The 14,780-nt window shown below is 57.9% G+C and overlaps 1 pseudogene; it reads right to left on the bottom strand.

Annotated features, from left to right (window-relative positions):
- Nucleotides 1-5,637: 5,637 nt before the first annotated feature.
- Nucleotides 5,638-8,103, bottom strand: LOC141948427 (uncharacterized; annotated as a pseudogene).
- Nucleotides 8,104-14,780: the final 6,677 nt, after the last annotated feature.

The raw sequence follows: 14,780 nt of genomic DNA, 5'->3' as shown, positions 1-14,780 counted from the left end.
GGACGCAGACACCCCTGCCGGTGCCCCTGCAGGGGCAGACACTGCTGCAGACACTATTTTCCCTCAGACACCACTGCCTGCGCCACACCGCAGATGCTGTTGCGTTTTGCGTTCCTGCGCAGGTCCCACTGCAGGTAGAGGGGCTTTGGCAGATCCCACTCCAGGCGCAGACCGACTGCAGACGGCATTGCAGGGGAACGTGCCATTGCGGATGGAGACGCTGATCCCTGCACCAGCCAGAAAGCGCCTGGAAACTTCATCTCTGTACTGCCCATTTCCCACTCGAGCTCAACACCCTGGGGCCAGCGCAGGCCACGGCGCCTGCGGGAAGCGGCCTCAGCTCCCCGGGCCTGGCTGGCCCACGGTGCAGGATGAGGTCCCTGTCGGGGCAGTTCCCCAGCGCCGCAGGTGGGTCAGGGGCTGAGCCCCTTCCTTAGGGCAGTGCCAGTGATGCCGCTGGGGTGGGGGATCCGCTCGGCACCCCGGGCAGGCGCTGAGCTGGGGGCACCCTCCAGGGGCACCCACCAAGCCGGCGCCCATCCCCAACATCCCCCGGCTCTGCACCAGACTCCCGGCTGGGCGAGCGGCAGGAGACACCCACTAGGACATCTGCTTTGGTTTCCATCCCCCTCATCCTCACCCCGAGGCTCCCAACCACGTCCTCGCTGACTGTCAGGCCTGCAGCATCACACCTCTCCCTCACATCGCCTGCCAGCCCTGCCCTCGCCTGCCCTGCCTGCCCCTCCTGCCCCCTCCAGCCCAGCACTCCAGGCGGGGGGCTCCTGCCACCAAGTCCCCCTGATCCCAAGGCTGTCCCAGCTCTGGGCATGGACCAAGGCTTCCAGCCCAAGGCACCTGCACCCACAGGCCCCTTTTAACCCTTTCCCTCCCCAGGAGGAGCCGGGGAGGTTGCTGGGGGCGGGGCGTAACCCGGAGAGCCCCAACATTCCGTCCCGGGACACCCCAGAGAGTCCTTAGTAACCAACACCCACCACAAACCATGGCGCTGCCACCAGGTTGGGTGTCTCTGTGCGGCTCTGGGGACCCCATGGGGCCCCGGTTCCTGCGGCTCTCTCTGCTCCCCGAAATCTTCTCCCCCCAAGGTAGGCACCGACCCCGACCCCGACCCCTGCAGCCCGGGGACGCTCTTGGGGGCCAGAGCGGAGGTGAGCGCCGGCCATGGCTCCCGTCTCTCTTCCAGGCTCAGCCAACCTGTGCCCACTGCCCGGGCAGGAGCAGCCCTTCCCCGCAGCCTGGGCACCCCCGGAAGGGGGGGCACCCCACGCCCCCCACGCCCCCCCAGCAGGTATGGCACCCCTCTCTGCTCCAGCACCTTCGGCACCTTCAGCACCCCTGACCACGGGCACCCCAGAGTCCCCATCACTCCCGTGCCCCCTCCCCAGGCAGTTTTTGCATGGGGGTTCGGCAAGCCCAGGCGAGCGTCCCTGCCCTCGCCTGGCTGATGTGTGCCCACTACAGCCCACGGCCAGAGAATTTACCACATACTTGGGGCCATCTCTCCCCTTTTCACCTCGGAGAAGCCAATCTCCTCCGCGGTTTGTGACCCCGTCCCTTTGGCACAGCAGCTCACCCCGCGGGCTGCGCCCCAGGCACGAGCTCTCCACGTGCCTGGCACAGAGCCGGGGGATGTTGGCAATGGGGGCCAGCTTGATGGGTGCCCCAGAGGGTGCCCCCAGCTCAGCACAGCTCCCTCTCACCCACACAGGGCTGCTGATGGCTCCATGTAGCTGCTACTTTGACCCCAGATACTTCTGCTACGAGTGGACCAACGTGCCACCACGGTCCACCTCCACGCTTGGCCATGGCACCGCTGCTCTGCCGGGTGATGCCCTGGGGGGCCCCGGGGACTGCGCAGCCCCAGGGACACTCCAGGGCCAAACACAACACCTGGCACCCCCCAAAGACCAGCAGGGAGCGGTGGCCACAGCCCTACCGGTGCTGCCGAACAACATCCCCAGTTACGGGCACATCGAGGGGCCGTCTGCTGTCACCAACATCTCCAGCACGGCCACCTCTGCGGGGGCACCCATGGGCAGCGACATCCCCTCAGGCAGCGACGTCCCCTTCAGCCCTGCTGCTGGCCCTCACAACCAAGGCCCTGGGGACATGGCAGAAGACCTGGTCGTGACCGAGGAGATGCTGCTCCAGGAGGCCTTCAGGCTCTTTGACTGCTCCCTGGAAACGGTGGGGGTCAGCCAGGACCATCCCAGTGGCAGCCCCATGCCTGGGGACCCCAGTGACAACAGCAGAGAGGGGAGAGCGGTGGCCCCAGGCTCCCCAGTGCCGCCGACGTCTGTCTCCACCTATGAGGACATCGAGTGGCAACTGGAAAACATCTCCGGCACGGCAACACCCACGGGGCCAGCCCCAGGCAGCGACATCCCCCCGGGCAGCGATGTCCCCCCCAGCCCCAGTGCTGACCCCAACAACCAAGGCCTTGGGGACATGGTGGAAGACCTTGCCGTGTCCCAGGAGGTGCCTCTCGAAGAGGCTCTGAGGCTCTGTGGTTGCTCCATGGACGACCTGGGGGTCAGCCAGGACCACCCCAGCAGCAGCCCCATGCCTGGGGACCATGGGGACACCTGTGCAGCCACCCCCCCCTGTGACATGGCCTGGCTCTCGCTGCCCGAGGAGCTGCTCAGCACCAACTACAGCATCCCCGAGACCGCCGACTCCATCCTGGGCCTGGAGGACTTTGTGATGGGGCTGGAGGCCCAGGAGCCATGGGGGGATGCGGGGATGGAGCTGCCCCCGTCCCAGCCGGCCGTGCCGGAGAAGCGGGGCTGGAAGGGGGGGCAGAGCACCCTGTCACCGCCCCCCAGCAAGCGCAGGGCGCTCGCAGCCAGCCTGGGGGGGCCAGGGGGGAGCAGACACTGATGTGGGGAGCAGGGCAGTGGGTGACGAGGGTGCGGGAGGAGGGTAGTGTATTGGGGGGGTATGTTATTGTATTTGGGGGGTGGGGGGTTGAGGGTGGGGTATTTGGGGGGTGGGTGGGGATGTTCATGTATTTGGGGGGGGGGGGGGGGAGGGATTAGGATTAGAGTAGTCTTGATGGGACGTTCTTTGTTGTTTGTTGGTCATTAAAATCCCTTTTATTCAAAACCTCTCCATGTCTGTGTGGGAGGGGGAGGCAGCGCACGGGGCATCGGGAAACGGCGCCCAACGGTGCAACAGCCCCGCTGAGCCCCAAATCAGAGCCGGCGAGCCCCGAAGGGCACCCAGCCGCCCCCAGGACACAGTCACCACCAGTGGGGCAGGCAATGGCGGGTGGGGGGGACTCCCCCGGCCCCTTCCCCAGGGCAAGCAGCCCATTGGCGGGGCAGCCAGGACAGACGGCTCCCTGCAGGGACTCACGGACACGGCCCCACGCAGAAAGTAGCACAGAGCCCCTGGCACCAGGACAGACACTGGGGGGCCAGGGGGGGCACGGGCACACACCCCAACCAGGACCGCAAGGCCTTCGTCCTGAACACGGCCAGCGTCCCCTCCCGCGGGGACAGGGCTCGCTGCAAAGCCCTTCCCAGCCTTGAGACCTTCATGCCCTTCCTCGCCTCCCACCCCGCTCAGCTCCGCAGCCTGGCATCGCCTCACTGCCGCAGCAAAAGAACCCCAAATCACCCCAGGAACGGCCAGGGAGGGAGCTGCCGGCCAGGCTGGGACCCTCCTCCCCTGGCCTGGCTGCACTCTGGGCAGACACAAGACCGGGTGGGGCGGAAAATAGGATAAGAAAAAAAAAAAAAAAAAAAAAAAAAAATCACTGCACAAGGCCAAAAGTGCCTGGAATCTTCATGTCTCTTTATTGCCATTTCCCACCCGAGCTCCACAACCTGGGCCCAGCGCAGGCCACGGCACCCGCGGGAAGCGGCCTCAGCTCCCCAGGCTGATAGAGCTGGTCCCTGGCAACTTCGGTGGCCACAAATGGAAAATCGCTGGTCCCACACTCGGGCTGATTTGACTCCGGGGACCGGGCAGCCCACGGCCTACGAGTATTATTACAGACTGAGGCAAAAAAAAAATTCAATCCCTCGCTTTGCCTTTATGCCTATCTGTCAGGTGACCATTGTCAACAAGTATCACTGATGTTTTCTGCAGAGCTCCTCTTGCTACAATCCTACTTAAAAATCCCTTCTTGCTGTCAGACCCATCACTGGCTGCTTCCAACTCTACCTGAGCTTTGGCCGTTCCTGTCTCCTCCCTGCGTGTGCGAGCCACGGCTCTGCCGTCTTCCTGCCAAGCCTGACCTTGCTCCCAGAGATGGTGCAGTTCCTTTTTCCTCTGCACTCAGCCAGCAGGTCCCTGCTCAGCCAAGCCCCCTTCTGCCCCGCTCGCTTGACGCCTGACACGGGGCAGTTCCCTGCTCCCGACCTCCTCAGAGGTGCTTCTTCAACCCTGAGCAGCACTCGCCGACTCCTGAGGCCTCAGCTGCAGATTGCCAGGGACTCTGCTCAGTACCTCCCCGAAGAGCGGAACGTTTGCTCTCTCAAAATCACAGGAGCAGCTCTGCTGCCCTTTTCTCCTCCTTCCACTGACCAGCTTCAACTCAACAGTTCTGTCATTGCTCTGGCCAAGACAGTCCCTCCCACCCCATGTCCCACCAGCCCTTCTCCACTCACTCCAAGCCACTCTCGGAGGGCATCTGTCCTAGTTGGCTCCCCGAGTCCTTGTGACAAGAAGTTCTCTCCCACAGACCTCAGGACTGTTCCAGCCCTGCCCGTCCCGGCAGGATGGGATTCCCAGCGGGTGTTACTGGGGAGGTGGCAGCTGCCACAAGGACCAGGCTCAGCGCTCCAGAGATTTCTCCAAGTGCCCCCAGAGGAACTGCGCAGTGCTGGCGTCCTGGCTGGGCGAGCGGCAGGAGACACTCACTAGGACATCTGCTTTGGTTTCCATCCCCCTCATCCTCACCCCGAGGCTCCCAACCACGTCCTCGCTGACTGTCAGGCCTGCAGCATCACACCTCTCCCTCACATCGCCTGCCAGCCCTCCCCTCGCCTGCCCTGCCTGCCCCTCCTGCACACCAACACCTCCAGCCTTAGAACCAGCAGGGAAATCGGTACCTCAGCCCCGTCGATTCTGCCAACCTCCATCCCCGGCTACGGGCACAGTGAGGAGCCATCTGCTGAGATCAACACCACTGGCACGGCCACACCTGTGCGGGAAAAACATAACGGGGGTTCAGCAAGCCCGGGCAGTGTCCCTGCCCTCGCCTGGCTGATGTGTGCCCACTACAGCCCACGGCCAGAGAATTTACCACATACTTGGGGCCATCTCTCCCCTTTACACCTCGGAGAAGCCAGTCTCCTCCCCGATTTGCGACCCCGTCCCTTTGGCACAGCAGCTCACCCCGCGGGCATCGCCGCAGCCACAAGCTCCCCACGTGCCTGGCGCAGAGCTGGGGGATGTTGGCGATGGGCACCGGCTCGGTGGGTGCCCCTGTAGGGTCCCACCACCCCAGCACGGCTCCTTCTCCCTCACTCAGGGCTGCTGATGGCTCCATGCAGATGTTTCTTTGACCCCCACAGCCATTGGCTGCATCTCTCAGGGGCCACAGAGAGTTACTGTGCTCAACAGAGGGACAAAAGAAAAGCAAAGCCTAGAACTCAGCGTAAAGGGACCTCAGTGCCGGAGGCTGAACTCTCCTCTCCCAATGCTGCTGCACAAGCCCTTGGTGCCATCAGGCCTTCGGGCCGGCAAAGCCCCCTTCCTCACAGGCCAAGGGGGCTCAGGCTCCTGCCTCGCTGCCGGGGGATTGCCAGGAGGAGCTCTGGCATCAGGAGAGGGGCTGCTGTTCCAGGGCACCCCGGCACCCGCCCCGCTCCCCCAGCCACAGCCGCGGTGGCTTTCGGTGCTGGAGCAGAGGCCATAGCAGCTGCCGGTGCCCAAGCCTGTCCCGAGCGCAGGGAAGACTTTGCTGGTGAGGAGCGATCTGGTGAAGGCACTGCCCGAGTTGCGGGGCTTGAAGTCACTGCTGGGCCAGGCGGCCTCCGAGGAGTCCTCGTTCAGGAGGGGGGACAGTGATGTTGGGGCACTGTCCGTCTTTGGAGAGCTGCAGAGCAGGGAGTCTCCGACGCTGCAGAAGAAGGTCACAGCTGCTGCCTGCACCTTCCAACCCAGCTGGTCCACCAGCTCCTCCACCGCCTCCCTCTTGGCCCCAGGTTTCTTCTTGGAGCCCTTCCCGCAGAGCCGGACCACCCTGATGCTCTCACCACCCGGGCGGCTTTGGCAGTCGAGGTCCTCAAAGGCCCCGCGGCCGCTCTCCAGGCTCTCGTACTCCTCCAGCGCACAGCACTTGCTCAGCAGCTCAGGGAAGCGCGACGACTATTTCCGCACATCCGAAGGCAGCTTGTGGCCCGGCCGCAGGGGTGCAGATGGAGGCGATGGTGCTGAAGGGGCTGAACGTCCTCGTGATGGTCTCAAGGAAGTTCTTCTGCAGCAGCAGCAGCATGTCCTGCTCCTGCGGCACCAGCTCCCAGGCCAGCAGCACGTTGCTGAGGGGGATGCTCAGCAGGAACGTGAGGGCAGGGACTCACCACCTCAATTTGGTGCCCTCCTCCTTCACCTCCAGCAGCTCCGAGAACTGCAGGGCACAGAGCGTGAGCCGCCAGTCGCGCATCAGGTATTTCACCAACGGGAGAGAGGGGGCCACCGTGTCCCTGTGAGTCTCCCCAGGCAGGGACCACTCTAAACCCGTCCTCCAGGCAGGCTGCAACCCCATCAACCTGAAGTCATGGCAAGGCAATATCCCCCTTTCACGTGAGCATCTCTGGGGTTCGCAGAAGGTCCCCAGAGCCCCCTGGACTGTGACTACAAGCTGCAGCTTTCCCGTACTCACACCACCAGCACCTTCCTGCAGAGTTTGGTTGAGGGATGATCTCTCCCAGAGGAGCCTGGGAGTACCATGGGCACAAGAGGTGAATCCAGCCCTGGGGTTGGTTTGAGGACTGTTCACCGCTTCCCCAGCCACCCTCCCTGGCTGGACAACTGCCGCAGCACATTGAAGGCAAAGAGCAGAGCCCAGCTCTGCACCATCAGCACTTCACCGGGACACAGACAGCCTGAGTGGAGCCTGCACCTCCCAGTACACTCCACCAGAGACAGCCAGAGCACACCCAGACACCCCGACATCCTCCACATGAAGGCCATTCCCCACCCCAGCTGCCCAGCGCCATGGGCTGCCTACCTTCTTGAAGGACATCAGCAGTTTGAGGCTGATGAAGCCCATCTTGTTCTTCTGGAGGAAAGCATCCTTGGCCAGGTTCTTGTCAGAGAGACAGAACTCCACCTGTGACACAATCCTCCAGACTAGCTGCGGGTCAGGGATGGAGCAGTTGCAGCCCAACAGATCAGACCCCAGATCACCATGCGCGTCGCAGAAGCTCCTGGAAGAGCAGCAGGTACACAGGCGTGAGTTGGTGGCCTTGGGGATAGGCAATAGTCACAAATGCATTTGCCAGGTGGCACAGGGAGGCTGTGGGTGGCAGTGAGGCCATGACCCAGGCAGCTCATAGTCCCCACTCAGCTCAGCTGGATCAGCTGCTGCTTTTTCCCTGCATCGGGTTTACGTGACCAGGTTTTGGTAGCGGGGTAGGGGCAGGCTACAGGGCAATGGGGGTTGTGGTCACTTTGCCTCCTTCCTCCTCAGGGGAAGGACTCCTCACGCTCTTCCCCTGTTCCAGCGTGGAGTCCCACCCACGGGAGACAGTCATCTGTGAACTTCTCCAGCGTGAGCCCTTCCTCACAAACTGCTCCAGCCTGGGTCCTTTCCACAGGGCGCTTCTGTGAGAAGATGCCAGAAGCTTCCCCCACATCCAGCAGAGCAAGCTGCAGCCAGCTCCCAGACAGACCGTTGGCCACAGCTGAGCCCATCAGCGACGGTGTTAGCCCCACGGAGAGCTGCCCACACGGGAGCAGGAGGACCCACACTAGAGCAGTCTGTTTCTGAAGGACCGCACCCTGTGGAAAGGACCCAGCTACCATAAACAAGGCTGCCCTTCCGTTTCTGACACTGACCTTTGCCTCTGCAGGCGCTCACCAGCCACGCTGAACTGCCCGCTGCCGTGGTTCTTTTCTGTGGTCGTTCATGGCTTTCCCATGAAGTTCAGGAAGCGAACCAGGCAGTGTCCCAGATGGCTTTGGAAGTCTGCAGCAGCCCTGACTCCCCCACACCACTGGGAACAGCCACCGCAAGGCTCCCCACGCCCCCCAGACCCTGCGGGCTGCCTCTCCCAGCACAGCCCAGCGGGGATCCACACGCTCTCTTCTTGCAGAACGCCGCCAGCTTCAGCATGGGATGCTGCTCTTTCTTCCTCCTCCCCGACACCATCTCAAATCTCCGGCTCACCAAGCACTTCCACCCCATCCACAACCTGCTCACGCCAGCGGCCGGCACAGGCTGGGTGGGCTGCCCATGGCAGGGGACATGTGGGCTCCTTCTCAGCCCCCCAATGTTTTCTACTTCTCCCTCCGCAGCTCTGCAGGAGCAGACCTGGCTCTTCCACAGCTCCTGTGTCATGGCGCTCAAGCTCCAGGCCGTGGCTCTGCTGGGTGCAGATTTTTCCAAACATTGAGTTTTAAGTATATCTCTAAATATATTGTTTTAATCTTTATTCATTATTTCCAGATGTTTCTGAACATCAGGAGGTTTTTTCCCAGCATATTGGTGAAAATCTATTTTTTAATCTTTGGTACGGAAGAAAATATTGATGATGCTGAACTCTGACAAGCTAAGCATTTGCCTTATTATCTTGAGGGGTTTGGGGGGGGTGGTGGTTTGGTTAATAGTTAAGTACTTTCCAATCCCTGCAGACTAAACTGATTTATGGTATTTCAGTGAATAAGCAGGGCATTACCTAGCTATTACACATTCATTCTTCCCTACCTTGTGGTTTTTTGGATAAGATTTTTTTACATCAGGCAGTGACTTTTAGCCAATACCCAGCAGAGGGCTTGATGTGCCAACTACATGTAACTCTCACTGTCTTATTAAATTACACCAATGTACTTGTGAGTAGGAGATTTAGGCCAATACAGTTATGACCATCTATTACTAGTCAATAAAAGAGATTATTTTTTTAAAAAAATATGCTTTCTTCTGTGTCCAGAGCAATTGTTCCGTGAACACCGTGCTTTGCTGAACTGGAGATCACTGATCCTATCCTAATCACATGATCTTTTTCAATAGTAACAAATTACACAGACAAGCCAATGAATTAAGTATGCTACAAAAAAACGAGGATACCAACCAAGGGCACTAAGCAGAGGTATATATAAACATTGCAACACAGGAAAGTAACCTCTGTGTTCAACAGACCACAGGCACTGCTGAAGTCAAGAGTACTGCCAGCACACGCAGTAACCGTAGCAAATACAACTGTTGATGTAAAAGCCATTCCCTTCCACTCCTGAATTTGCAGTGGAAGTGTTCGAGCTTACCTCGATAAATGCTCAAGCTTCTGTCGATGACCAGTATAGCAGCTCTGAATCAGAGGACAATTGTAGAAAGGTCTAGACAGATGCATGTCATCATCTATAGGCAAGAAAGTAAAAGCAAGTTAAAGAAGTAACATCCCATTTTTAAACTAAAATTGTGGACTAAAAAGACAGAAGATTGTACAAGCTGAGCCTCAAGCACAGGCAAGACCCCAACTCTGAAAGAAGCCAGTCCTGTTTCTGCCTTTGCTGAAAGAGAGGTAAGACCCAAGACTCAATTCCTCCTTTTCTCAAGTGCCATTTCAAGTTGATGTAGCACTCAGAATACGTAGTGTAAGCTGAAGGTCGCTATAAAAAAATCCCAACAATTCTCTAAGGGAATGGTTTTTAAACATGTCACATCAGCATTTGTAAGACAATTAAGGCTGGCAATTGAATTTCTAATCTCTCCAAATAAAGAAGTTTTTCCAAGGTGTATTTCTTCCTCAAGCAATAAATAAAAAGTTCAAAACATGCAGGGAATGCTTTTACTGGAAAAACAAGCATTACAGTATTTCTTGTTTAATAGCAATGTGTTTGAAATGACAAGTAGTTCAAGCTGTGGACACAAGCAACTCCCTGAAGTCAGAGGCATACTGTTCTCTCTAAAAAACATCCAGGAAAGAAACTGCTTGCATTATTCTACACTCTTTGAAAAAACAGACCAGTCTCAGTTTCACCAACAGAATTTCAACACACGCTGCAGCTGAACCAACGCGACTCGTTATCGATGAAACATGTACAGAAACAGGGCTGAGCACGTGTTCATCGGAATCACTCGCTGGAGAGTCTCCTGCTCACAAACGGGTCACAGTTCAGGCTCACCTACACCCTCTGGAAGGAGACTGGGTCCACAGAACCAGGTGACCACTTGTGCACCCCAAGAAATGAGGCCAGTTACCACCTGCTGCTTTGTCAAGTCTGCAAATCCTGAAAAAAGGCATAAGATGGTGGTTGTTATGCAATTCCTTTCATTTTGACAAAACTCCCTTCATCATCTTAAACAGAAAGTATAAAAATAACACAGCAGAAATCTTTGTCTTTCCATTTTTCACTCTGTATCACTTCCTTATTTGAAGAAAAAACCCACAATCACCAGCAAAGCAAAAAGCAATCCCTACAAAGAGCCACATTCACTGAAGGCTAAAATAAAAAAAAAATAAAGCCTGAACTGTTAAATACACTCATGACTAAGACATGTCTTTTTCACCTAGCAGAGATTTTTACTACAGCAAAGGGATATTCTTTTTTTCCCCTCAAAAGTCCAAGGACAATTGAGAACACAAAAAGCTATAGAAACTCATGTTACTTCAGAAGTTACTCATTTATGCTTCCTTTACATTCTTTAGCAATTTGCAATACAATATTTGCATGCTATTATAAATTGCTAGCTAAGAATTGCTCTGCTGATTGAGGATGCCAATTAAATCCAGACACCAGAGTAAAAAGAGTGGGCTTATTTTACTGTTAATAATTAAAAGATATAAGCAAGTAATACAGGAAATAAGCAATAAGAAAAATACAGAATATTACACTTAATCATTACTACATACAGTTAATTACAGAAAAATAAGAACAAGCAAGGTAACGCACCTAATCATTACTACACAACGGGGACAATAGTGATTAAGATCCATCCCCACTCGCACCCGTCCCACCATCCAGCCCCGCAGGCAGCGAGGATTTGTTGAGCCTGTCCCGGCGAGTGGGAAATCCCACGTGGGGCGTCCACCCGTAGCTGAGGCACCCAGAGTCGCTGTGAGCGGGTCCGGCCTTAGGGACCAAAAATCAGCAAGGCAGAAAGACTTGCACTTTGCTTTGAGCAGAAACATCTGGTTTCATCCTCCTGTTGGATTCCACCCAGAGCCTGGCCAGGGCTCGGGGGAGAACCAAGGGAGTTTCTAACAAGGCAAACACTTGGGTTCTCAGCCTTGAACAAGCTGAACGAGGGAAGCTGGGTACATTCTCACGGCATTTCATCCTCACTGCTGATTATATTCTGTCCAGGCTGCATCTGTCACTAGTGAGCATTCATATTTCGTTAATGATCGGATACTAATAGTTAACGCTAATGGTAATGCAGATTTACTAATTAGCAGATACTAATAATGGATAACCTTTGGTTGTGAGGTTCATCTAGAGGTCAACTGTGTTTCAGGGCCTATGATTCAGGCCCCAGCACTACAGGAATGAAAAAGAACAGTTCTCAGCATTACTGCACTCAGTTGCTGTCATTTCCCCCAGCTGCTCACACAGCTCCTTGCTGAATGCAGCCTCCCCCACCCACCTGCAGGAACTCCACAGCAGTTTCCCTGAACTCAGGGCATACTAAGGGGTATTCCCAACCTCTCAGATTTCAGCCCCTTCTCCCAGCTAAATGTGACTGTCTTCCAGTCATCAACAACAACACAAGCTCATGTTTCCACAATTACAACCCAAGCATCATCCTAAATATTAATAAAACACACCAAAGGTTTAGCAATGCCATTACCAACCTTTTTCAGTAAGCTCTGGTGCTGCTGTTAGAAAACAATTCAAGACTGTGCTCAGGTTGCTCAAAAGCAACTGGCAGCGCTGACGAGACTGGAATGTCTGTGGGTCAATGGAGTTGTAGGAGCATCAAACAGCAGAACCTTTTCAAGAAAAAATATTAAATCATCAGCCTACGGAACAGCTTCAGAGCTTCAAAAGTTCACTTCAAGAACTGCATGCGATATCATATCCCAGCAGGTTACTGAACAAGCTCAGTTAGAAGGAATGATGTTATCTTTGCAGAATGGCTACACCAGTACTCACCTATGTGATCAAATCCATCAGCTGTAGAGATCGCTTTGTTCCCTGTCCACTCAAGAACAAACGAGCACAGAGGAAGATACCCGAGATGTGTTTTCTCCTCTAAAGGAAGATTTTTGCTCAAGGATCCACCCGAGATTCCTCCCAGGCATGTCCTGGAGTCTTTTCACCTCTGCTTTAGGGAGGCCTAACCCTGGTTAGCAGAACCCAGACTCCTCCAAGGAAGATACCCAAGAGGGTTTTCTCCCTGACAGGACGATCTATTCTCTGGGGTCTGCCCAAGATTCCTCCCAGACATGTCCCACGCTGTCTTGAGCTTTGCTTTAGAGACCTGAGATCGCAGGGAGCAGCCCTAGACTCCTCCAAGGAAGCCACCTGAAATATCTGTACAGCCACGTCCTCGGGTTCGGTACATCTAAAAGTTAATACTACATCTGAAAGAAATGACCCTGGTGACTTTCTCTTCTAGTCCTGTCACAAAATATGCTGCTGTTCCCTCCTGCCACTCACTTAAAAACTCGTCACATCATTCGTCCCTAGAGGGGAACATAAAGAATTTGCTTTCTGGGACAAATACGTCACGTATACATCACTACCTCCTTACTGGTACAACGATTCAACGGTGACATAGTGAACATCAGCATTACTGGGAGAATTCTACAAGAACACTGTGCCTGGCAGTTTTCTTGACAGGTTTTACACACAGTTTCAGCCCCAAGACTTCCCTCCCCACACCGACGAAGGCAGCGACCCCAAGCAGAGACCCTCTCCCCATCCTCACGCTCCCAACCTCTCCCTGAACCACGTCCTCCTGCAGAAGCTGCACTCTCAGGGCACTGAAATCAAAGGGACATTTGGTCCCTTTCTCCTCGCTGAGGGGGGCTGGGTGTGGGGTTTTCACCTCCAGACTGAACTATGTCCTGCCATGTCCCCTGCCCTCTTCTGCTAAGGCACAGGCACGAGGGGAGGCCTCACCCTGACACCCCAGCAGGCGCTGACCCCAGGGCCACACAGGGAGGTCCCCCACACCTCCCCTTGCCCCAAACCCCCCAGCTTCCCCCCACGCCATCCCCTCTGCCACACACAGCCCCAGCTCCCCACGCCCCACGGCACCCTCCCCCCAGCCCTGTCACACACCAACAACTGCCACAGCTTCCCCTGCCACGCACAGGGACCCTCGGAGCTGCCCCTGCACAGACCCCACTGTCACACGCAGGCAGCCTCCACAGCTGCCCCCAGCCACCCCCCCCCCCCACACCACCCCGGGGGGGTCTCCACAGCTCCCCCCACCCACCCCCCACTGTCAGAGGAGCTGCCTCACCGCTCCCCCCAACCAGACCTCACCGTTACACACCGGCAGCCCCACAGCTCACACCCCCCTCACACAGAAGAGGCCCCACAGCTCCCCCCATCCCAACCCCTGTCACACACAGGCAGCCTCACATCCCCCCCAGCCCTGACCCACCACACACATCCCCCCCCAGCCCTGACCCACCACACACATCCCCCCCCAGCCCTGACCCACCACACACACGCGGCCCCACATCCCCCCCAGCCCTGACCCACCACACACACGCGGCCCCACATCTCTCCCTCAGACCCCCCCGACCCTGTGCAGGCCCCAGCAGCCAGGCGGTGCCGGGGCGGGGGGGCAGCCACAGTACCTGCCGCAGAGCTGGGGCTCCGGAGAGGTGAGGAGACACCCCCTTCCCCTCAGGCAGCGCAGGGGTTCCCCTTTTTCCAGCCGGGAGGAGGCGGGGGGTGCCCGCAGAGCGCGGCCCCCACACCCCTCAGAGCCACCGGCCGCTCCGGGCAGAGGCGCCGCCGCCGCCGGGACCCCCCTGTGCCGCCGGGCAGGAGCCGGCGGGGACGCCGCTGGGTCCTAAAGGCTCCCGCCTGCCTTCCGCGGGCGGCAAAGCTGCTGCTGCCAGAAACCGGGAGAGGGGGGGAGCGGTGCCATGGAGAAACACGTGGCAGGAGCGGAGCGGGGGATAAACAAAATAACACACACACACACCCCCAGACAGAAAAGCTGCACCACCCCCACCCCCCACCCCGCGAAACCAACAGCTGAAGCCGGGGAGCGCCCGGCAGCGCCGGGACCCCGACCCGGGTAAAGGCACCCGGTTCCCGACGCGAACTCGCCCCGGGGAGTGGGGGGGCCGCCGCCTCTGCCTGGTCCCCCAGCACCCGCCTGGGGAGGCGTGGGGGGCAGTGGTGGCCGGTGCGGAGCGGAGGGGCTACTGGGGGGTGATACCGGCGAGCGACCAGCAGAGCCGGGGCCCGCCGTCTCCCGGAGGACGCCAACCCGCCCTCGGGGCGGGGGGGCCACCGCCGCCTCTGCCCGGTCTCCCGGCAGCCGGGTCTGCCCCGGCACAGCGCGCGGGGAGGCCAGGTCTACCCAGGGCCGCCTCAGGCACCCCTTCCCGCCAAAGCGCCGCCCCGCCGTGCCCCGCTCCCATGGCAACAGGCCCCGCCTCCCCCCGCGCGCCGCGGCC

This window comes from Strix uralensis, chromosome 11 (assembly GCF_047716275.1).
Source record: "Strix uralensis isolate ZFMK-TIS-50842 chromosome 11, bStrUra1, whole genome shotgun sequence".
Taxonomy (NCBI): domain Eukaryota; kingdom Metazoa; phylum Chordata; class Aves; order Strigiformes; family Strigidae; genus Strix; species Strix uralensis.
This window is presented reverse-complemented; position numbering and strand designations above follow the sequence as displayed.